General features: G+C 33.4%; 1 pseudogene; it reads right to left on the bottom strand.

Annotated features, from left to right (window-relative positions):
- Positions 1 to 66: 66 nt before the first annotated feature.
- LOC116582608 lies at positions 67 to 423 on the bottom strand (annotated as a pseudogene).
- Between the last annotated feature and the right edge of the window lie 22,012 nt (positions 424 to 22,435).

Genomic DNA, 22,435 nt, shown 5'->3' on the forward strand with positions numbered 1-22,435 from the left:
TGTATTTTTAACTTAAAAATTTTTTTTTTTATTTTTTAGAAAAAACACAAGACTTTATTATTCTCATTACAAAGGACAGGTCTCTGCAGGATGAGGTCGGGAATTCTGATGGTGGGAAAGGGACCTCGACTTGCCAGCAATGAGCGGGTTGACAGGACCATGACGACCCAGTCACCACGCAGGAACATCTTGCAGATGTGGTCCTTACTGACTGGCTTGAACTTCTTGCCTGTGATACTCTTGGGGACCTTGGTCCACATCTTCCTCACATTTTCCACCACCACGCTGCAGTGCCTGTCTGTGCCCTTCATATGGTGGCTTCTGATGAGCCCTTAGGTGTTGCCCTTGACTGATGGTGTGAACACAGAGTGGACCCAGGTTAAACTTGTCCTTCTCCCACTTCTGCAGCTTTTCTGGGGTCATCTCAATCGGGGTCTTGTTGAAGAGGCACAAGGTGGTAGTGGCTTAACCCTCCAGGTCAGTGCCATCTCTCCGCATTGCTCTAAACATTGTATTTTTAGAGCAGTTTTAAATTCACAGCAAATACCAGGGGAAAGGTATAGAGGTTTTTCATATGCTGTCTGCTCCCGCACATTAATAGCTTCCCTGTTATCGATATCTCGCACTGGACTGGTACATTTGTTACAACTAATGAACCTAAATTGACACAACATAATCACCTAAAGTTCATAGTTTATATTAGGATTCACTGTTGATATTGTATATTCTATGGGTTTAGACAATTGTATAATGACATATATCCATCACTATGGTATCACACAGAGTATTTTCATTGCCCTAAAAATCCTCTGTGCTTTACTTATTTCTCCCTCCTCCTCTCTCCAGTGTCTGACAACCACCGATCTTTCTACCATCTCCATTGTTCTACCTTTTCCAGAATGTCATAGAGTTGGAATCATACAGTATACAGCTTTTTTTAAAAAAAAAGATTTTTTAAAATTCATTTGACAGACAGAGAACACAAGTAGGCAGAGGGGCAGGCAGAGAGAGAGAAGGAAGCAGGCTCCCTGCTGAGCAGAGAGCCCAATGCGGGACTTGATCCCAGGACCCTGGGATCATGACCTGAGCTGAAGGCAGAGGCTTTAACCCACTGAGCCACCCAGGTGCCCATTATACAATTTTTCCAGATTGGCTTCTTTCCCTTAGTAATATACTGTTAAGATTCCTTCATGTCTTGTAATGGACTGAGAGTTCATTTCTTTTTAACACTGAATAATATTCCATTGTCTAAATGTACCACAGTATGTTTATCCATTTATTTTCTGAAGTGCATATTGGCTGCTGCCAAGTTTTGACAATTAGAAATAAAGCTGCCATAAACATCCATATGCAGGTTTTTGTGTGAACATAAGATTTCAGCTCCTTTGAGTAAATACCAAGAAGTGTGATTGCAGAAGTATGCTTAGTTTTTTAAGAGACTGCCAAACTGTCTTCCAAAGTGGTTGTACTATTTTGCATTCCCACCAGCAATGAATGGAAGTTCCTACTGCTCCATAACCTCACCACCTTTTGGTGTTTTTAGTAACCCAGACTTTGGCCCTTCTAACAGATGTATTGTGGTTTCTCATTGTTTTGATTTGCATTTCCCTGATGATGCCCCGCCTTGAAGCACCTTTTCATATGCTTAGTCACTATCTGCATATCTTCTTTGGTGAGGTATCTATTAAGATCTATAACCCATTTTTAAATCAGGTTATCAGTTTTCTTATTGCTGAATTTTAAAAGTTCTTTATATATTTGGATAATAATCCATTATCAGATGTGTGTTTTGTAAATTAAAAAAAAAATCTTTTGGCATTGTCTTTTGCAGAGCAGATTTTAATTTTAATAAAGTCCAAGTTATCAATTATTTCTCTCATGGTTCTTGCCTTTGGTGCTATATCTAAAAAGTGAGCCCCATTTCCAAGGTCATCTAAATCTTTTCCTATGTTATTTCTAGGAACTTTATAATTTTTCTTTTTACATATAGGTCTGTGACCATTTTAAAATTAATTTTTGTAAAGGGTATAAGATCTGCATCCAGATGCATGTTTTTGTGTATCAGTATCCCGTTTCAGCAGCATTTGTTAAAAAGACTATTTTTGCTCTATTGTACTACCTTTGTTCCTTTCTAGGTTCTCTATTCTGTTATGTTGATCTTTTCTTTTCCTTCAACACTATGATGTCTTGATTATGGTAGTTGTATGGTAAATCTTGAAGTCAAGTAATTCAGTCCTCTAACTTTTGTTTTCCTCCTTCAGTATTGTGTTAGCTATTCTGATCCTTTTTCCTCTCCATATGCGTTTTAGAACCAATTTGTTCAAATCTGCAAAATCTGAGACTTCAGTTGTAATGCTTGGAATCTAACTGTACCATTGGGAAGAATCAACATTTTATATTATTGAATTTTCTTAACCACAAACACAGGATATCTCTCCATTTATTTACTTCTTTGACTTTATTCATCAAAGTTTTATTGTTTTCCTCATATAGATCTTATACAGATTTTGTTAGATTGTTATTTATGTATGTTATTTTGGGGGAGCTAATGTAAATAGTATTGTGTTTTAATTTCAAATTCTACTCAGTCCTTGTTGTTATATAGGAAAGTGATTGACTTTTATAAATTAACCTTGTATCCTGCAAAGTAGCAAGTTTTTTATTTCTAGATTTTTTGTCAGTTCTTCCAGATATCTACATAGATGATAATGTCATCTATAAGCAGAGACAGTTTTACTACTTTAAAAGTTAGTCACCAAGAAGATAAAAATGCTTGCTACTTTGGCAACGTAAGAAAATATCGTCAATGTTTGGAAAACAAAACAATCAGAATTGCAATGAGTGATTATAGAAATTTCTATTTAAAGATGACCATGAGAAGACATTATTACTTATTTTCTATCCTTTGAAATTTACCAGTATCACACCAAAATTAGCTTCTGAAAAAATATTTTTAAAGCTAATAATAGAAGTCATAGACAAATGATATGCTATGATAACACCAGAAAAAAAAATAGAGAAATTCAGTAAGTGTGTAGAAGAATGTTCTACCTATATAACAATTAAAGACACACAGTTGGAAATAATAAATACTTTATTTAAAAAATATTATTTATTGGGGCGCCTGGGTGGCTCAGTGGGTTAAAGCCTCTGCCTTCAGCTCAGGTCATGATCCCAGGGTCCTGGGATCGAACCCCACATCGGGCTCTCTGCTCAGCAGGGAGCCTGCTTCCCCCTCTCTCTCTGCCTGCCTCTCTGCCTACTTGTGATCTCTGTCTGTCAAATAAATAAATAAAATCTTAAAAAAAATTATTTATTTATTCTTTTATTTATTATTTATTTACTTAAGAAAGCGAGAGTACAAATGGGGAGAGGACAGAGGGAGAGAGACAAGCAGACTCTGTGCTGAGCACAAAGCCTGTGCAGGGTTCCATCTCATGTTCCTGATATCATGACCTGAGCTAAAATCAAGAGTTGGACATTTAACTGACTGAGTCACCCAGGCACCCAATAACAAAATACTTAATATTTCACGGGAACTAATAGACAAATTACTAATATATTGTGAAAGAAAATGAAAAAAAAATATGCACTCACATCAATTTTTAGTGAAACCATAAATCTGTGTAGATTTTTAGAGAGCAAAAGCAGTACTATCATGATTCTTTTAAAACATGCATATCTATTGCCCCCTAAAATTTCTCTTCCAGACTTCTGTCTTACAGAAACTTCAATGTGAAAAATATTCAAGTTGACTTGTTTATCTTGTTTTTTAGATTCCATACATAAGTGAAATCAGATGGGATTTGTCTTCTCTATCTGATTTATTTTATTTAGCATAATGTACTCTATGTCTTTCCAAGTTGTTGGAAATGATAAGATCTCATTCTTTTTTTATGGCTGAGTAATATTCAGGGGAGGTTAGTAGGGGAGGTAAGAGGATGAAAATACAAACTTCTAGCTATAAGATAAATAAGTCACAGAAATGAAAAGTATAACATAGGGACCATAGTCAATAACCTTGTAATGATGTTTTGTAACAACCAAACCAATATTATTGGTGATGGTGACTACATTTGTGGTAGTGGACATTTGGTCGTGTACAGAATTGTTGAGTCAATATGTTGCACACCTAAAAGTAATATAACATTGTATGTTAATTGTACTTCAATAAAAGTATTTAAATTCAGGGTGCCCGAGTGGCTTGGTTGGTTGGGCATTTGGCTCAGGTGATGATTTTAAATCCTGGGACTGAGCCCTGCATCAGGTTCCCTGTTCAGTGGGAAGTCAGCTTCTCCCTCTGCCCTGCATCCTGTTCACACTCTCTCTCTCCTTCACTTTCTCTTCCTCAAATAAGTAAATAAAATCTTTAAAAAAATATTTAAATTGAAAATATAATGCGTAGTATTGTATGTGACAGCAAAAAAACAATCTATCAAAAAGTGACTAGTTAACAAAGTTACATATGAGATAGAATCTTAGGTAGACATGAAAAAATCACCAAATATGTAATGACTACTTTATGTCATGATACCAGAAGATAATCATTTATATTATTTAAATAGAGAAAAACATGGTAGCCCAACTTTTTAAATACAGAAAAAAATTCATCCCATGTAAAATTTTTGTATACATTGAACTACAAAATGGCAACTCTCACTATTTAGACTAGCAAAATCTCACACAGCCCCTCAGCTATTACTATGACTTTGGGGGGTCAGAAGTTCATTCTGTTGCTAATTTGATGTTTTTAGACTTTCAGAGGCAGGCATGGTAATTGCCAACCAGAGGCAATTTCAGCTAACTGTAGATGTAGGCATGTCAACACTAGATAGTAAAAACGGGAATGAGATCAGGGCCTTTCTATTTTCCCTGTAAGTAGATTTCACTGTATGTCTTAACACATTTTGTCCATAAAGAGCTCTAATGTATCTTGGCTTATAAGTAGAGTGCATTAAAAATGTTGCCAACTTTTTTTCTCAATAAGTAAACACTGTTTCCCACTGTCACTTAAAATAATCTCTTAGAAACTTATAAAGCAAAAGGAGCAGATTCTTGTTTAAAAAAAACAAAAAAACAGTTTAGACAAATACACATTCTCCACGCTATCTAAAATATTCTAAACTAGAAAGCAGAGGTGAGATAGAAGTTAAAAATAGCCATAAAAAAGATAAAGACAATAGTTTAAAAATCATTGTAGGTAAGAATGTTTTAAATATATTTTATTATATATTTTTGATGCCAGTCTTGAAAACTCAGAATATGTTTTTGGTTTTGGATTTACGTTTTGGTTAGGGTGAAGCAGAATGTCCTCCCATATGTGGTTTAAAACAGGTGCTATAAACTAACACAAAAGCTTGTATATGAACCAAGACTAAAACCTTGATTATGGGAGACAGTATTGTTCTTTGGCTATTTTTCATTTTATTGAGAGATAATTGGCCGATAACATCATATCAGTTTAATGATAAGATAATAATTTCATATAGTATATGTTATGAAATCATACCATAATAAGTTTACTTAACAGTCATCACTTCACATCATCAGAATTTTTTCTTATTATGAGAATTCAAAAGATTTTTTTCTTAGCAACTTTCACATATACAAGACAATACTGTTAATTATATTTGCCATGCTGTACAATACATCCCCAGAACTATTTTTATCTTGTAACTGGAAATGTATACTTTTTGATCATCTTCACTCCTTTTCCACACCCCCACCTTCTGCATCTGGTAACCACCAATCTGTTCCCTGTTTCTATGAGCTTGCTTTTCTCTTCTTTTCTCTCTCTCTTTCTTTTTCTATTTTCTTTTTTTTTTTTTTTAGATTCCACAAAAGCAAGATCATGCAGTATTTGTCTTTCTCTATTCTTTTTTCACTTAGCACAATGCTTTCAAGCTTCATCCATGTTGCAGAAATTCCAAATTTGATGAGGCTGAGTAATATTCCATTGTGTATATACACTGTATTTTCTTTATCCACTCATCCATCAGTGGACACTTAAGTCATTTCCATTTTTGGGTTATTGCAAATAATGCGGCAATAACCATGGGGGTGCAGATATCTGCTTGAGACTAAAATTTCATTTCCTTTGGATATATACCCAGAAAAGGAATTATTGGTTTTGTGCCAAAATTGACTTAAATGCTATATATGGCCCCCTCTAAGTTATCATTTTAAAAATAATACTTAATTATTGTCACTAGCAGATAGATATTATATATAAATTATTTCACTAAACATCATTTTAATATATTTTTAATTTTTTAAAGATTTTATTTTTATTCATTTGACAGAGATCACAAGCAGGCAGAGAGGCAGGCAGAGAGAGACGGGGGGAAGCAGGCTCCCCACTGAGCAGAGAGCCCGATGTAAAGCTCGATCCCAGAACCCTGGGATCATGACCTGAGCCGAAGGCAGAGACCTTAACACACTGAGCCACCCAGGTGCCCCTATTTTAATATTTTTAAAGTATTTATTTAAAATTAGTTTGCTTTAAAGGATAATTTTTTTAACTTCTCCATCCTATTTTTTTTACTATTGACATGAAAATCATTAAATCATCAAGTTTATAAAAATAAAATCTAATTGTGCATTATTATTATATATAATTTGCTGAATGAAGTAAGCTATAACTAAATCATCTATTAAATTTCAAGATGGCTAATCAATAGTTATGAAGCTAAGATTGCTATTGACCAAACTTCCCTTAATAACTCTTGCTGAATAGTGTTCTAATCTATACCTGTGCACCCAGTGACATTATCTATTTCTATTCAGCTTTATTGTTCATGTGCTATCCTGTGACTTTTCTCTTATGCTCTTAAATACTAACTGTGGTCTTTTCTAATTGTAGATCTAAACACAAAATAATTGTCTAATTTTGTACCTCTCTCTACATTTTGTACACCTCTCTCTGGACGTCTCCTTGATTCAAAAACCTTTAAAAGTCAGTTCAAATTATTACCCATCACACATATCATTACGATATTTTTTGGTAATTATGTAAACAATATTTGTTATTTGATTTTTTGAAGAATTTATAGATGTTGGTGTATCTTAGTTTTAAAATGTGATTAAAAAAACGCTCACTGTGTCCATGCACAGAGGAGCTTTCATAAGAGTTATTGTTATATACAATAAATAAAGATGTAGATTTAGATATAAAATCACCTTTAAAGATTAGTAGTATTATTTTCTTTCTTCTAGTTTTCTTTGGCTTATTAATATTTGTAGCTTTATGGATATGACTGACATGTCAAAACATGCCCTGGAAATGGTCTAGCAACTCTCACTTCCAAAGTGGAAAAGTTAGAATAGAATCAACAATGCCTAAGGAAACATTGTCTACAATGGGAACAATGTAACATAGACAATATGCCTCCTTTAAGTATTCTCCATTTTTAAAGAATAATGTTTACAGAGTTTTACAAGGCCTTCCATGAACTAATCTTTGACTTTTTACTTTCACTACCCATTGAAGAAAGGACTGGGGCTTGGAAACTTGAGGAAAAGGGATCAGGTCGGAAGATACTGTAATTGTTATTATGAAAGTTGATAAAGCTTGAACTAAGGCAGTAAGGATGCAAAAAATATAGCAGGAATTCAGAAGAAACTTTTGATAGAATAGAGATACTTTGCTGATTAGCGGGAAGTAAGGAGAATGAGCGCAAAAAAAAAAAAATGTGAGGCAAAGGGAAAGTGCATGTCTTTTCCTTGAAATGAAGATCTGTTTGGTAATAAGATCCTAAAGCTGCATAGAAAAATGGCACATTTGAATGTGTTGCATTTGGGATGAGGCTAATGATGTGATTTCAGTTTATACACTACTGAGGTTTTCTGCCCAGGAATGAGAATGTCACAGAGGGGGAAAAAAATAGCATGTAAAGCTATATTCTTAATATTTAACAAATATATTGCCCATTAAATGAAATATAATTTGAAAAGTAGAGTCTAGAATCTGTAGACATGTTTCAAAAATTGGAAAATATTTCAATGTAAGACCTCGTGACATATCAAGGTGTCGCAAAATAATACCGTTGAATGCTAAATTATGTATCTATAGAACAATAGGTAGCAAGTACACGTACACAAAAGTCAAATGTTATCACGTTTTCCACACAAAAAGGCATAAAAAATGAAAACAAATGTCAATAAAATCTCTCCATTTCAAGTTTTCCATCTCAATAGTTTTTAACCTTTGATACCAAGCAAGAAACAAAGGAAACAACAAAAAACAAGAAGTTAAATGAAATTAATGGAAAGTCAGAAATATGATTACAAGAAAATCTTGTATGTATTACTTTTTAGTTGTAGGAACTTGCCACGTATTTTGTTAGTAAAGTCTTCCTATTTTACAAAAATGATTAAATATATCTGTTTTTGTAGAATTCTTTAAATAGCACCATGACTTCCAGGCACACCACCTGCACCCTAACAAATGTGAATTACAGCTAGGAAGCTACCCTGAAAATAGGTGGGGATCAAAAAGAATAAAGAAACAAAAACGAGAAAGGCAAGGGAAGGGTGATACAAAGGAGAAATAACTTTGTTTCTTACCTTTCTATTCTGTTCCAGTCTCTGTATTAGGATTGATTCTTTCATTATTATATCTATTACCTTCAACTCCATTATGAGATGGCATAAATAATTTTAATAATCAGGTGAGAACCTGAAACCCAGAGAAGTTCACTTATTTCCCTTAGCCTCACAGCAAGCAAGTATCTGAGATAGTTTAGTCTGATTTCAGTCTGTTTTGCTTTCCCAAAGATAAACTATTTTGAAGGTATAAAATTAAGAGTGGTTAATCAGCTAAACTCAATAGCTTATTAGATAGATTCTGGTAATTTAAAATTTAATGGAAGAAAATGGCTAATACTTTTATTTGGGGGCTAGTGCCCACTATTTACACCTCCTTAAATAGTTCAAACTCATCTGGTTGTGCTTATTTTGCTCAAAAATTAAAAACAGTTTAAAAAATGCACATTTTAAACTAGAATAAAATAAAAACATGATAAAATTTCAGAAAACCAAGTAGAATTCAAATGAGATAGACACAGATCTAGTGACCACATTTCAACAGACTAGAATTAGGATACACTCCTTGAATTAAGATTAAGTTTAGTACACAGCCACTTAATTTAAGTCTACCTTAACCACCACTGGGGAAATGCAGCTGCCATTCTTTAGAATAAGAGCTTTCACAGAAGGTCTAGTATATTTTAGCATAGTAGCACGATTCAAAAGCTGGGACTAAAGATGGGAGTCTGACCACAAAACACAAAAATTTGACTATTGCCTTTGATTCAGTGACAAAATGGCCAGGTATTAATTCCAAGAATTATGTCAGATATTTGCTTCACTGAGTATCATTTTCTTCTTCTCTGTTCTGATCTCAGCTTAATAATAGAATCTAAGACTACTCTCCGTCTGTGATCAGATTCTTAGCTCAGAACACATAATTTACGAGGCCTGTTTCCTCTCTTTCCTGCTCATCCAGCCACAGGCACTTGCATTAGGATTCCGACATTCTCCACCTTTCTCACACACACACTCGAGGAGAAGAAAACAATGTTTCTATCTTGAGCTCTGATTGCCATGGTACACAGGTGTTATGCTTAAAACATCTCAAGTATAACTTTCCAACATATTAGATGAAACTTGAAACAAACATAAGATATTTAAATAAATCCATAAGTGGTGACTGTAGGGTTGGTTTGAAGGGAATTTATGACCCTTTGACCAGGGCCCTGTCTCATTTATACATAATGGCATTTAGTACAACACATAGCATTCATAGAATAAATGTTCAATAATCAGATGATTAGTTGAAAAGAAACATTGATATCAGTAAGGTTCTTAGAAGTAAGCAAATGAAGCTGACTCCACCTCATTCAAGTAGCAAAGGAATAAACTGAAAGATTGCAGGGAAAGTTTGGGACATGAATCTTGTACAATGGGTAGGGACAAAGACAGTTAGGGGAAAGTGAAAACAACAGAATTACTCTAGAGAATGAGTTTGGTGAAGTCACCACAACCACAGTTTTGAAGCAGATACCGTAACTCGCTCCATCATTATCACCAGGTGACCCACACTGGACACCTGACTCTGCCTCTTGCATTGTTCTCACTATTGTCCCTTGAAGCTTGATTATGTGACTAACGAGATTTGGCCATCTCCAGTATTAGCTGCTTGTCTGACCATGTCTCAGCTGTTCTGTTTAATTTGAATATTGTATCTATTTAAAATATAATAGCACCAAAGTAGAGATCAGGCTGGTTAAAGGAAAACTGGTTGGAATATTTAGCTTAAGAAGATGAATAAAAACTGTTTTAAATATTTAAAATACAAACATATGAACTAATTTCAAGTTTTTCAGAGGACAGAGCAAAGACTAATGAATAAAAATTATGACAAGGTAAGATTTCTTTTTAATAAAAAAAAGTCCAAAGTTAGAAATGGCAAGATCCCTGCTGCTAAGAGTAATTATGCAGGAACAAGACAGTCACTTCCTAGGTTGTCATGGAACAAATTACTGTTTGAGTGTGAGACTGGACTACATAATTGGTAAGATTAGAGTAACTCCAAGTCTCCAGAGTTGTTTGATCTCTGCCTTTGAATTTCATGTAAAATATTTTAAATAGTTTACATTGCTAATTGGTCTTCAAGTTGAAAGAAATTTTGCAATTGCACAAAAGAACAAAATTTGCCTCCAGCCTCTTGAGCATGATTACTTATGTGTGGTGCCACACAATTATTATTTCTCAGTGCTTTTCTTATAATTTATGGTGTTAACAGATATATCTCAACTTGGTGTGGCTATGACTATTGAAAATGCATATCCTGAATGTGCTTTTGGAATTCAGTATTTGGATTTTCATTCAAATAGTTTGCTAGACATTTTAAAACATTTCATACACATTTTACATGATTATTGAACTTTTTATTTGAAAAAATTCCAAAAAGTTGAAAAAATTACTATAAAGTTAAAAACTCTATAAAACTTTTTAAAATTAAAAAATTACTATAAAGTTATTACTATATAAGTTAACCATAAAGAAGTTACAAAATAGTACAAAGCATTCCTGTTAGCCCTTCACTCAGATTCCCCAAAAGTTAATGTTACTATATTCATTTAATCATTTTTTCACTCTGTGTATGTGATCAAAGAAAAATTACACTGATGGCATTTAAAAAAAAAAAAAAAGACTATTTGGGACTATAACAATAGAGGAGTGAGACTAAACTCAATTGCCTTGAAACAATCTGTGGGAGGATTTTTAAACCCTTGGGTGATCTAGTGGGTGGGTTCTGGAGGACACTACAGAGGAGGCTGGTCACTGTGATCAGGCCTTCTATGTTTGCTAATTGGTGCTTATCTAAATTAGGCTCCTACTCTGCCTCAGAGTTGGGAAGACAGGGACACTATCTTTCTTGATGACTACATTTCAAAGGGATGACTCCCAAGTCATTGAGAAAGAAATTGCTGGGTTATAAAACTGACGGAGGCTATGGAAATATTTACATCTCTAAGGGGCAAGAAGGAATTTATACTTGCACGTTTTCTAAACTAAATATTCTAGGGGCACCTGGGTGGCTCAGTCATTAAGCATTTGCCTTCTGCTCAGGTCATGATCCTGGGGTCCTGGGGTTGAGCTCTGCATTGGACTCCCTGCTCACGAGGAAGCCTGCTTCTCTCTCTTCCACTCCCCCCTACCCCTGCTTGTGTTCCCTCTCTCCCTCTCTGTCGAGTAAATAAGTAAAATCTTAAAATAAACAAACAAACAAACAAACAAATAAAGTAAATATTCTATGAAAAGACAAGTCAGGTGCCAAGGGTTGGGAAGGAACCTGTCTAAAGGTGGGAAGAATGGTAAGACCATGTTGGTGAGTGTGTATATATATGGGTCATGGTGGGTACAAATTACCGCATCCAGATTTCAAAATAGTGGATGAATACACAAATACATATATCAATGTACATGTGTACATGAATGTGTGTGTTTATATTTTTTTCTAAACTATTTTAGAGTACATTGCTGACATGCTACCTCTTTACCTCTATTATAATATGTACTCACACACAAAAAATTCTTCTTTTATATACATTTTCATATGTAGATTTTCTTTTAGTTTCTTCCATTATATAACTATAGTATAATTATTAAAATCAGAAAGTTAATCTCACATGTTCTTCCTGACAACCTCAGACTAGATGGTTACTGGTAGGCTAGTTTCTACAAATAATAGGACCAGTTATATTGACATTTGGCCCCAATACTGGGAGCCAGAGTTCTTCCACAGATTTTATCAACTCAGAAAAGAATAATTCTTTATGATTTATTATATGTTGCTTTCTCAGGATGCTGAACAGTAATTGATTGTGGTTACACAGGTTTGTAATGAATATGAAGATTTGTGTCTTAGTAATCTCAAGAGAATATGTTTTCCATCAATGTCTCTAGAATTTTGGAATTCCCTACTACTTCTGGCTGTGTCAGAAAACTGAGTAGGTTGAATTTAAATGCCTGTGGTGAGACCCATATGTTGTATTATGCTTTTGCCAGGTTGACGTAGGAAGCTCAGCAAAAGCAAGGGAGTCCCTTTCATTATTAATGATTTTCTAGGCCCTTAGCCACATTCTGTGAGCCATAAAAATAAATAAATGAAATATTCATTAAAACATTTAAACTATCAATATTGTATAAATGAAGATGAAAGGAATGACATGGTTTGAATAGACTCTCATTAGACCAAGTTATTATGTTAAAATTTTCCAAGAAAAATGAGTAGTTTTGAAATTCCTCAATAATTCAGAGGTTAAATTATTTTTGGTAAGTATCTATAAGTCCTTAGTTTGACTAGATACAAAAATCCACAGATATCGAAATGAGCATTTTTATGGGCATTTTTATCAAAATAAAGATATGATATTTTTATGAGCATTTTTATAAAATTTAAAATATCAGTAAGGAAAACAAGGGAATTATCTCTCGTATGTCTATTTCTAATAAATTTGCATTTGTAAGCTTCTAGACACAAAGCTAAGGTTTCTAATTTAGATCTTAACATCATCCTATTAGCATTTGGATACGCAAAATACCCGATTGCTGAGCAAGAATTTTGATTCAAAATCCCCATTAGGAGCTGGCATGCTTTTTCTGTAAAGTGAGGTGGTAAATATTTTAGGTTTTGCAGGCCATGTATGGCCCCAATAACATATCTTTTTAAAATTTTTTTTGCAACTTTATAAAAATATAAAAATTATTTTTAGCTCAAGGGCCATGCCAAAAACACCAAGGATAGTATTTGGTTCATGGGTTTGAACTGTTTGCTGATCCTTGGTTTGAATCACATATATATTCAGCTGCAGAAGGTTATAATAAACATAATTTATTTATATAGACTCATAGAAATTCTTAAAATTTTGTTTAGGGAATTCATTGTTTTCATTTAACTGAAAATATTCTGAGGCAAAAATTCTAAAATGTATATATTGCTGATCTTATTGCCAACATGACTACCAAACTAGTGATTCTATTAACATATTAGGAATGAGTAAAATGAAAGGCTGAATTCAGATTTAGAAAATATGTAGTTTGGGTCACTTGGGTGAGTCAGTCGTTTTAACAGCTGTCTTGGTCTTAGGTCATGACCCCAGAAACCTGGGATTGAGCCCCATATCAAGTTTCCTGCTGAGCTTCTCCCTCTCCAGCTCCCCCATGCTTGTGTTCCCTCTCTTGCTATCTCTTTCTGTAATAAATAAATAAAATCTTTTAAGAAAACATAAAATACGCAGTTCATATTTGTCAACCTATTGGTAGACTTGTATAGGCAAACCTAACATGTTCAAGGTTATTCTAAATCAATACCTAACTGAAAACGGAAAGAGTAATGCAAGGGTTACCTAGTTATTGTGTGCCTTTGTGTGTGTATGTGCATACATTTGTGCATGTGACTGTGTGCACGTGATTATATCATACAAGTATTATAATTGTTAATTAACCTACAATAATAATGATTATTGTAATTTTACTTGCAGAAGGAATAATGACATGAGATGGGCAAATACATTACGATTTATTTTACTCACCACTATATAATCAGTATTTAGTAGAGTGTATGGCATTGAGGATACTAAATAAATGCTAAGCAAATGGATAAAAAGAAGTTCTGATTATCAAAGTGCTGATATCAGTGAGGACCTAGTGGTAGAGAGAAAATCAGGTCTGAAGTAATAAAGGAAACCAAAAGAAAATCAGAACAAGATTCAGACTCCAGGGAGGAGACAGAGACTGCCCTTGGAACAGGAACACATGACAGGAGTTGAAAGTTAGGGTAGAGGAAGTTCCAGTACTTCAAGTCAAACATAAGAACAGAGGAGAATCATGCTGAATCCCTGACACGTTGGCCTCTCAACACTTGTTTGTCTTGACTAACAAAGTCGGCAGTGGAGAGTGCCTTGAGTTGACCGTACAGGTGGTAATCTGATGGTTTCTCTGATAAAAGTTATCTTTGATTAGCCTTTCCCTGATGATGAGTGATGTCGAGCATTTTTTCATGCTTCTGTTGGCCATCTGTATATATGCTTTGGAAAAATGTCTATTCAGGTCCTCTGCCCATTTTTAATCAGATTTTTTTTTTTTTTTTGGTGTTGGGTTGTATAAGTTTTTAATAAATTTTAGATATTGACCCCCTTGTCAGATTTGTTTTTTGCAAATACCTTCTTCCTTTCAGTAGGTTGTCTTTTCATTTTGTTGAGTTTCCTTCACGATGCAAAAGCTTTTTTATTTTAATGCAGTCCCAATAGTCAAATATACTTAAAAAAAAAAAAAGATGTGTTCCAACCTAAAAATGACATCTTTGATTCTCAAAGGTAGCCCAGAGGCTGACATCTAGCAATTGTTTTCTACTTAACTATTTAAATAAGTAAATATAGTGAAAATGAGTTAAGCAGATCATTAAATTTCTATTTTTAAAAATTTATTTGTATTTATAAAGTTGTCACATGGTTTTATGAAATGATTACTAAATATGTTGGGACTCATCATGACTAGCAATTTAGTAACTAAACACTATTTTCTTTATATTATGATTCATAATTATTAATTACTTATCATGATTTTAATATTCATTCTTTGGGTTTAAGGACAAATATCAGTTCAGACCATGAACTTTTGTGCCTCTTTCTTACAAAACCAGACTGAATATGTCATAAATATATCATTTCAAAATAATATTACATATTATAAAAACCAGTAAAATATGTAATTTCTGCAAAATAAGTCAGTATGAAAACAGAAATATTTTATAATTTAATTTCACAGACAAGGCTGAGTTTAGATTTTTTTTATTGTTTGAAAAACTAAGAACTGGAGAAAATGATCACAAAGAAAATAGAGTAGTAACTTAAGCAGAAAATGCCTACATAACTTTGTAGTGCTGTTAGCAATGAACTGTGAGTAACAAGAATAGGTGAATTGCTCTTATATAACTCCTGATTTTCCTGAATTCCCATCCAGTCTAATAGTTGCAATACTTCACACAGTTCTTAGCATAACATAGTAATCCATAAATAATTGATTTGCTACAAAATCACATTTTTTTAACTTCAATCTTGGATGAAGTTTCAAACCATAATGCACTAAAGCTGGCCCCTATCAATTTGCACAAGCAAATTTTCAATTTTCAGGAAAGATGCAAAACCTTATTGAACGATTGAATCGTATGAACTTAGAATTAAATAAATTATACTAAAAACACAAGTAAAACATACAGAATTCATCACTTCCTCGCCATTTGAATACATTGTACTACCTTTGATCATAAGATTATTTATGTCTATTGTTTCCAGTTGGTGAAAATACTGCATAAGGGTGTATTACTGCACATCACTCCCCATTTCCACATTTAGCGAGGTCACTTTATAGCATGGACTATGCCATGGTGGAAGTATTTATGTCAAAGAAATTAGCAAATGCTATAAACCAGAGCTATTTTCCTGTTATAACACCGATCATCAAACACTTATCAGCATATAAATTTTCATCAAAATCAACATTTATTTTTCCTATTTGTAGGATGACCATATAAATGAGACAAGGATCATGAAGAGAAGACTTGATTCAAAATATTATATAAGGTGAAAACAACGGACATGTTCATGCAGATTTACTCATTAAAAAGGTCACTCTAAATTAGATAATAACACAGAAACAAACATTTTACTTGAAAGGACAGTCTGAATTATCCTTTAAGAAGACTTGCTAAGGTAGATCAATCAATACGCAATTGTCTCTAAATGACAAAAAGACAAGTTATTACAGTCTGTATGCATCGATGAATGATATTTATAAAGCTTCAACGTTTTCTCCACCTTGAAAATGTCGAACATGTTTTTCATTTTGACCTCTACACTGACCACTGTATTAGTAACTACACGTTATTAGTGACATAAGCAAGTTTCCAGAAGTTGGATTCAAACATTTAGTATATTCAGTAAGAAGCCAAGCCTGGAAATTATTAGCCTCCCTGAGCACCTATTAGTTTTATTTTTTATTAGTTTTATTTCTTATGGAAGGAAACAAATTTGGAAGAGAGATTGGCACTCATCAAGGGGAAAATAAAAACTCCAGGGAAAATAGATTAAAGATTACATTCAAGATTGGTTTCTAAATTTCTCCCTGTTAACCATTGGGTTTGTATGGATATGGCAAATGAGAGAGGAATTAAACAAATACAATTTCACTTACAAACTCCAGAAATACAGATACATATATGAATGTGTCTGTAGAAATATATTTGCAGACACATACAATAAAGAATTTCCCACCAAATACTGGCAGTAGTTGTCCCCAGGTGGTGGTGTATATGGTGATTTTCATACCTCTCTTTTTTTAATTTAAAAATTTACTATTTAAAGCTCTTACAATTAGCATGCATTCCTTTATTATAAACAAAATAAATTGAAATACAAATTCTGGAGACTTTGAAAATTAAGTTTGTAATATTTTCAAATTTGATATGGATAGGTTTATTTCCTAAAAACATAAAAAAATAGTATTTAAAGCAAGAAGTCAAGTTTTCTGTCTTTTAAGTGCAGTAATATTTCTTTTTGTCCTAAAAATACAAGCCAAAACCAAGTAGGAAACAATTCTGTACAATTATATGTTGATATATTAATGTTCTTTTGCTATTTAAGTATAAAATTTAATTTGGGCATAAAATACTGGTTAACAGTATAAGCTGCAAATGCCAGCAGATGTAGCTTGAAATCTTTACCACACCATTTACTATATGATTTTGAAGCAACTTACTTAACCTTTCTCCTTGTTTTCTCAACCATAAAATAAAGATAATAAAATCTACCTTGTAGGAATTTTATGAAGATTAACTATAAGAATATGTCTAGCATGTCATTAGCGATCAATAAATAGTAGCTTGAAATATCACTGAAAGTGGAAAGGTATTTCAGAAATACATTTTAGCAGACTTCAATGGAACCCAGATATTCATTCAGTCTTGAGATTTTGTTCTAACATTAGAGCAAATTACTTTCACGTGGAAAAATGTAATGCTCAGACCTCTGGTATTTAGTGTGATAGCCATGATACAAGTGTTCATTACAAACTAAAGTAAACTAGGCTGCTAGGAGAGTTGTGTAACCTTTGCTGCTCTCCTTGCTGTGGCTGGAGTGTCTCTGTCCTTCTAAACAGGCAGGGAGCAGAATTGCATATGTTGTTCCCGCTACTGCTGCTTCAGGCTTTACACATTAGCGTTAACCTGGGAAGTTCTGATGTACAGAGCCAAGGATCTGTTTGAATCTTTTCACAATGGATTTACATGGCAAACTGATATTTTGTAATATATGAGTCTAGGTATTGCCTACATTTGTGTTAACATAATGCTTTCTTCAGATGTGGCTGAAGTCCAATTCATTGTGATACTTAGAGCCACCCAATACTTACTGAGAGACTGCTATGTGCTGCATGTCATTCTTGGAACCAGGAATCAGTGAACATATCAAAATGTATATTTCATGAAGCTTATCCTTAGTTGCAGGGAGATAATTATAATAAATAAATCATTTATAGGTATGTTAGAAGGTGAGAAGTACTCTGCAAAAATAATGCAAGGTAAGAGAAATTGGTAAGATATATTTACGTGTACCTCTAGTCCCTACGTAAATATCACCTCAATGACACCTCCCCAACAACACTCTATACATTTGTAATCTCTCCCAAAGTCCACTCTCCAATTCCGTTAAACTAGCTGTATGTTCTCCATAGTAATCATTGTCATTATTATTTATTATCTTTCTTCTCCCTCCCATGTGAATGTAAACTTCATGAGTGCAAGGATTGTTGTCTGTTCTTTGTGTTATTCTCGCTTTACGCAAAACCACCATTGGGAAATGGTTCCATGATGTGGCAGAAAATCTTGAAAACTGAGCAAGGAGCAAGTGATGAAGAGCCATATTAAGGAATTTCACACTTATTGAACTGGGCATTGTAAGCCACTGAGCACACAGCACAATCTGTTTTGTGCTTTGGAACAATTATTTCACTCTTGCCGTAGGATGGGGAATCGATGGAGGCTCTAGCAAGAGCTGATGGCCTCCTTCAGGTAGTGGCAAGGAAGCTAAGAAGATGTGAGGCCAATAAGAGGTGAATGGGAGTTGGCGTCAACTGGAAATTGAGAGAGAATTAGAATTTAGAAAGATTTTCAAGATTCTAGTTTGAATTACTAGATGGAGAATAATGCATTTTAATGAACAGTGAGATGTTCAAAAACAGGAGAGGGACACATTTGAGAATACATTTTTAGTTGAGACCTTCTGAGTTTGAAAAAATATGTGGGATACTCAGGTAGAGTAAGTAAACACTCAAACTCAGGACAGGATCTTAGAGGTATTAGGATGGTAATTATGACTTTGGGAATCGTGAGCATATTGGTAAAAGTTGAATATTGTGGCTAAAAAGTAACAATGTTTTATGTGCTAGGGGAAAACACATAAAAAAAGGGAGTCTTTTTTTTTTTTTTTTTTTTTTTTTTAAAGCAGCATAAAATCCCATTGGCACAACAATCCAGAGCACAGGTAAAATAACTCTCCCTTAAAATAAGCCTGGAGGACACAGTGATGTTTACTCCTATTCCTACTGACACAATTATAGGAAACTTCCTTTTCCTCTCCTCCACTTGGACACATGGTACACATCTTGGTACACATCTTCCTATTGTTCCAAAGATCAAACCTTCCTTCTTTCATTACCCTTTCCCTGTCTGCAGTACCTACTGATTCGGATGGTGTTCCATTGTAACAAATCAACTAAAGATCTGAACTAACGACACAGTTGGTCATCACCAGGAGATTCCACTTTTCACCATTACCAAACACCTAAAACCCTGTCTCATAAGAGCCTTGATCACTGCTATTTTTTTCCTGAAGGTTCTTCATCTGATGCTAAGGTTGTAAATCAATTATTTGGGTTCTCTCTTCTTAACTGTAAATCCCTTGAGAGTAAAATCATGTATAACAAGAAACAGTTTTCTACTGCTTCTTTGTTCTTCTTTTGTATTCATCTGGAAAATTCACCTGTACAAACCAGTTTCTATGCCTGAGCTACTGCAGTCTTGAGAAAATCACATAAATATCCTCATAAGGATCATCATATGAGTATTGTTAGAAATTTTATTGGAGGATTATTATGGATGGGCAAAGATTTCCTTGTTTTCTGTCTCTTTTTTATCCCACATTTAGAACAAGTGCTAGTTTCCTTTCTTTAGCAATTTCTAGAAGCCTAAACCCCAACACTACTGACTCCTTAATTCAACACAACTCAATCCTCTTATTTCACAGAGGAAATAGAAGCTGAAAATTCTTTCAACTTCTTACCTGTTAGTGACATCTATCTTTCATCCTAACCCATGTTATTGTGGAAAAATATATTCTATTCCCATGTTAAGGTAATTTTTTCAGTAAATACCATCCAAAATTATAATACTCTAATATCATAATCTTTCAAAATTTATACTTTATACTTTTTACTAGATCGTTCCAATTTATCATTATACTTGTATTTCCAATTCTATAATCTATGCAACAATTTTTTTGAATCTTCTTTCTCTTCTTTATTTTCTTTCTTATTGTATTTTCTTTTTAGTTTATAACTAACCTTCTTATAAAAGTGGTCTACTTTCTTTGACTCCATTTCTGAACATCAAATTCTCTCCAAAACACTGCATTATGGGTTCTAATATCCACTAAAATTCCATACATTGATAGAGCCAATAGAAGAAAAGAAGTTTATTATCTTCGTTTCCATTTCTTCCATAGAATTTGATACCTTTATATATCTTATACCTTTTGAAATAAAATTCTGCTTTGGTTACTAGTATGAAATGTGCTCCTTTTTTGTTTGTTTTTCCTTGTCTTTAGTTTTGTTTTGTTTTTTCTCTTTCTCTTACTATCCTTCTATTATATTCTGAATATGTCCCCAAGTTCCATTTAAAGATTTCTTCTCATTCTTTGTAAATAACTAGTTTTCTCTCTCTTAGCTTCAAATGTCTTTCATTATATACTGGCCAATTGAAATCTGAATTTCAGCCCAGATTATCCCTCTTGAACTCCAGATTAGAATATTTAGCTGTTCACTTCTCCCATGAAAACTTCACTTGACTTTTCTAAGGTATTTAAAGCAGATTATATTTTAGGCAAAGCTCATCCTTTCTCTTATTCACCCCAAAGACACTTGTGTCTTCTTTTTCTCCCTTACCTTGAAGACACCACAAACTCAAGTCAGAAAATTGGAACTAATTCTGAACACTTCTTTTCCTATTGCAACTCACAATTTGTCAACAAGTTCTTTTCATTCTATTCCCTAATATCTCCATCTTCTCTCAATCAAAAATCCTAAAGCTTTATCCTACATCAGCATTATTAACTCTCCCAATTATGGCACTAGCTTTCTGACTAGCTCCTTATTTTCAGTTTTATACCTTATAATCCTATGTGTTGCTTCTAGGGCAAGATTTTTTTTAAGTGATAATCCTAGCATGTCAGTTTGCTATGGGATATGTTATAATGTTTATTTTTTTTCTCAGCAGTTAAACTCTATTTTTTAATGCACTATTGAAATCTTACTAAAGGTTATTCATGATCTGTCTTCTGGTCACCCATTTGGCCTGATCATATACATCTATATTATTTACTGTTCATACCATAATCCTTCCATGCATTCCATTTGTTGATCATTTTGTTTGTTTGAATATATTTCTTCACTTCTTTGGAATGGCCTTTCCTTCTTGTACATTTAAAAAATTGCATTTATTTTTCTTAATATATTTCACATCATCATGAAGCTTCTCCAAATCTTACAAGCACACTCATGATGCTATACTTTGTTAATGATTTTATTGTTTCACTTATATATTTTATTATGACAGGTCTATTCTTTTTTTTTTTTAAGATTCACTTATTTATTTATTTGAGAGTGAGAGAGTGTGAGTAGGGGAGATGGGCAGACTCCCCGTTGACTGAGGAGTCTGACATAGGGTTCAATCCCCAAACCCTGAGATCATGAACCAAGCCGAAATCAAGAGTTAGATACTGAGCAACCCAGGCACCCCTACAGATTTATTCTTTTATTTTATTCTTTTATTTTAAAATGTAAGCTCTTTGAGCTCTTCTTTCTCTTTTTTTGAGTTCCTTTAATGGTGCCCAAAACATATTAGAAGTTTAGTGATTGTTTATTCAACTGAATTAAATAAGAAGGGAATATTAGGTACAAAAGAATTATCGCATAATTATATTTATTAATTTTTCTTTTTTGAAGAAATTTTAATTTCAGTAAAATTACATACAGTGTTATATACTGTGTTATATATACAGTGTTACATAATACAGGGTACTATATATTCTATATATTACTATATATAAATAATTCTACATATCACTCAGTTCTTATCATGATAAGTGTACTCTTAATCCCCTTCATCTACTTCACCTATCTCCCCACCTACCTCCACTCTGGTAACTCAGTTTGTTCTCTATATTTAAGAGTCTGTTTTTTTCTTTGTCTCTTTTTCTCTTGGTTCATTGATTTTGTTTCTTAAATTTCACATATGAGTGAAATCATGTGGCATTTGTCTTTCTCTGACTAATTTAGTTCACTTAGTATTGTACTCTCTAGATCCAACCATGTTGTTGCAAATGGAAAAATTTCATTTTTCCCAATTTTTATGGCCGATTAATATTTATATATTAATATTTATGGCTGATTTGATTTTATGGCTGATTAATATTTCATTATATATATTGGAAAATTATATATATAATATGTATTATATATATATGCCACCATTTATGCCTGAGTAATATTTCACTATATATAGTGAAATATATATATTTCATCTATTGATGGACACTAG

This window comes from Mustela erminea, chromosome 2 (assembly GCF_009829155.1).
Source record: "Mustela erminea isolate mMusErm1 chromosome 2, mMusErm1.Pri, whole genome shotgun sequence".
In the NCBI taxonomy this organism is placed as follows: domain Eukaryota; kingdom Metazoa; phylum Chordata; class Mammalia; order Carnivora; family Mustelidae; genus Mustela; species Mustela erminea.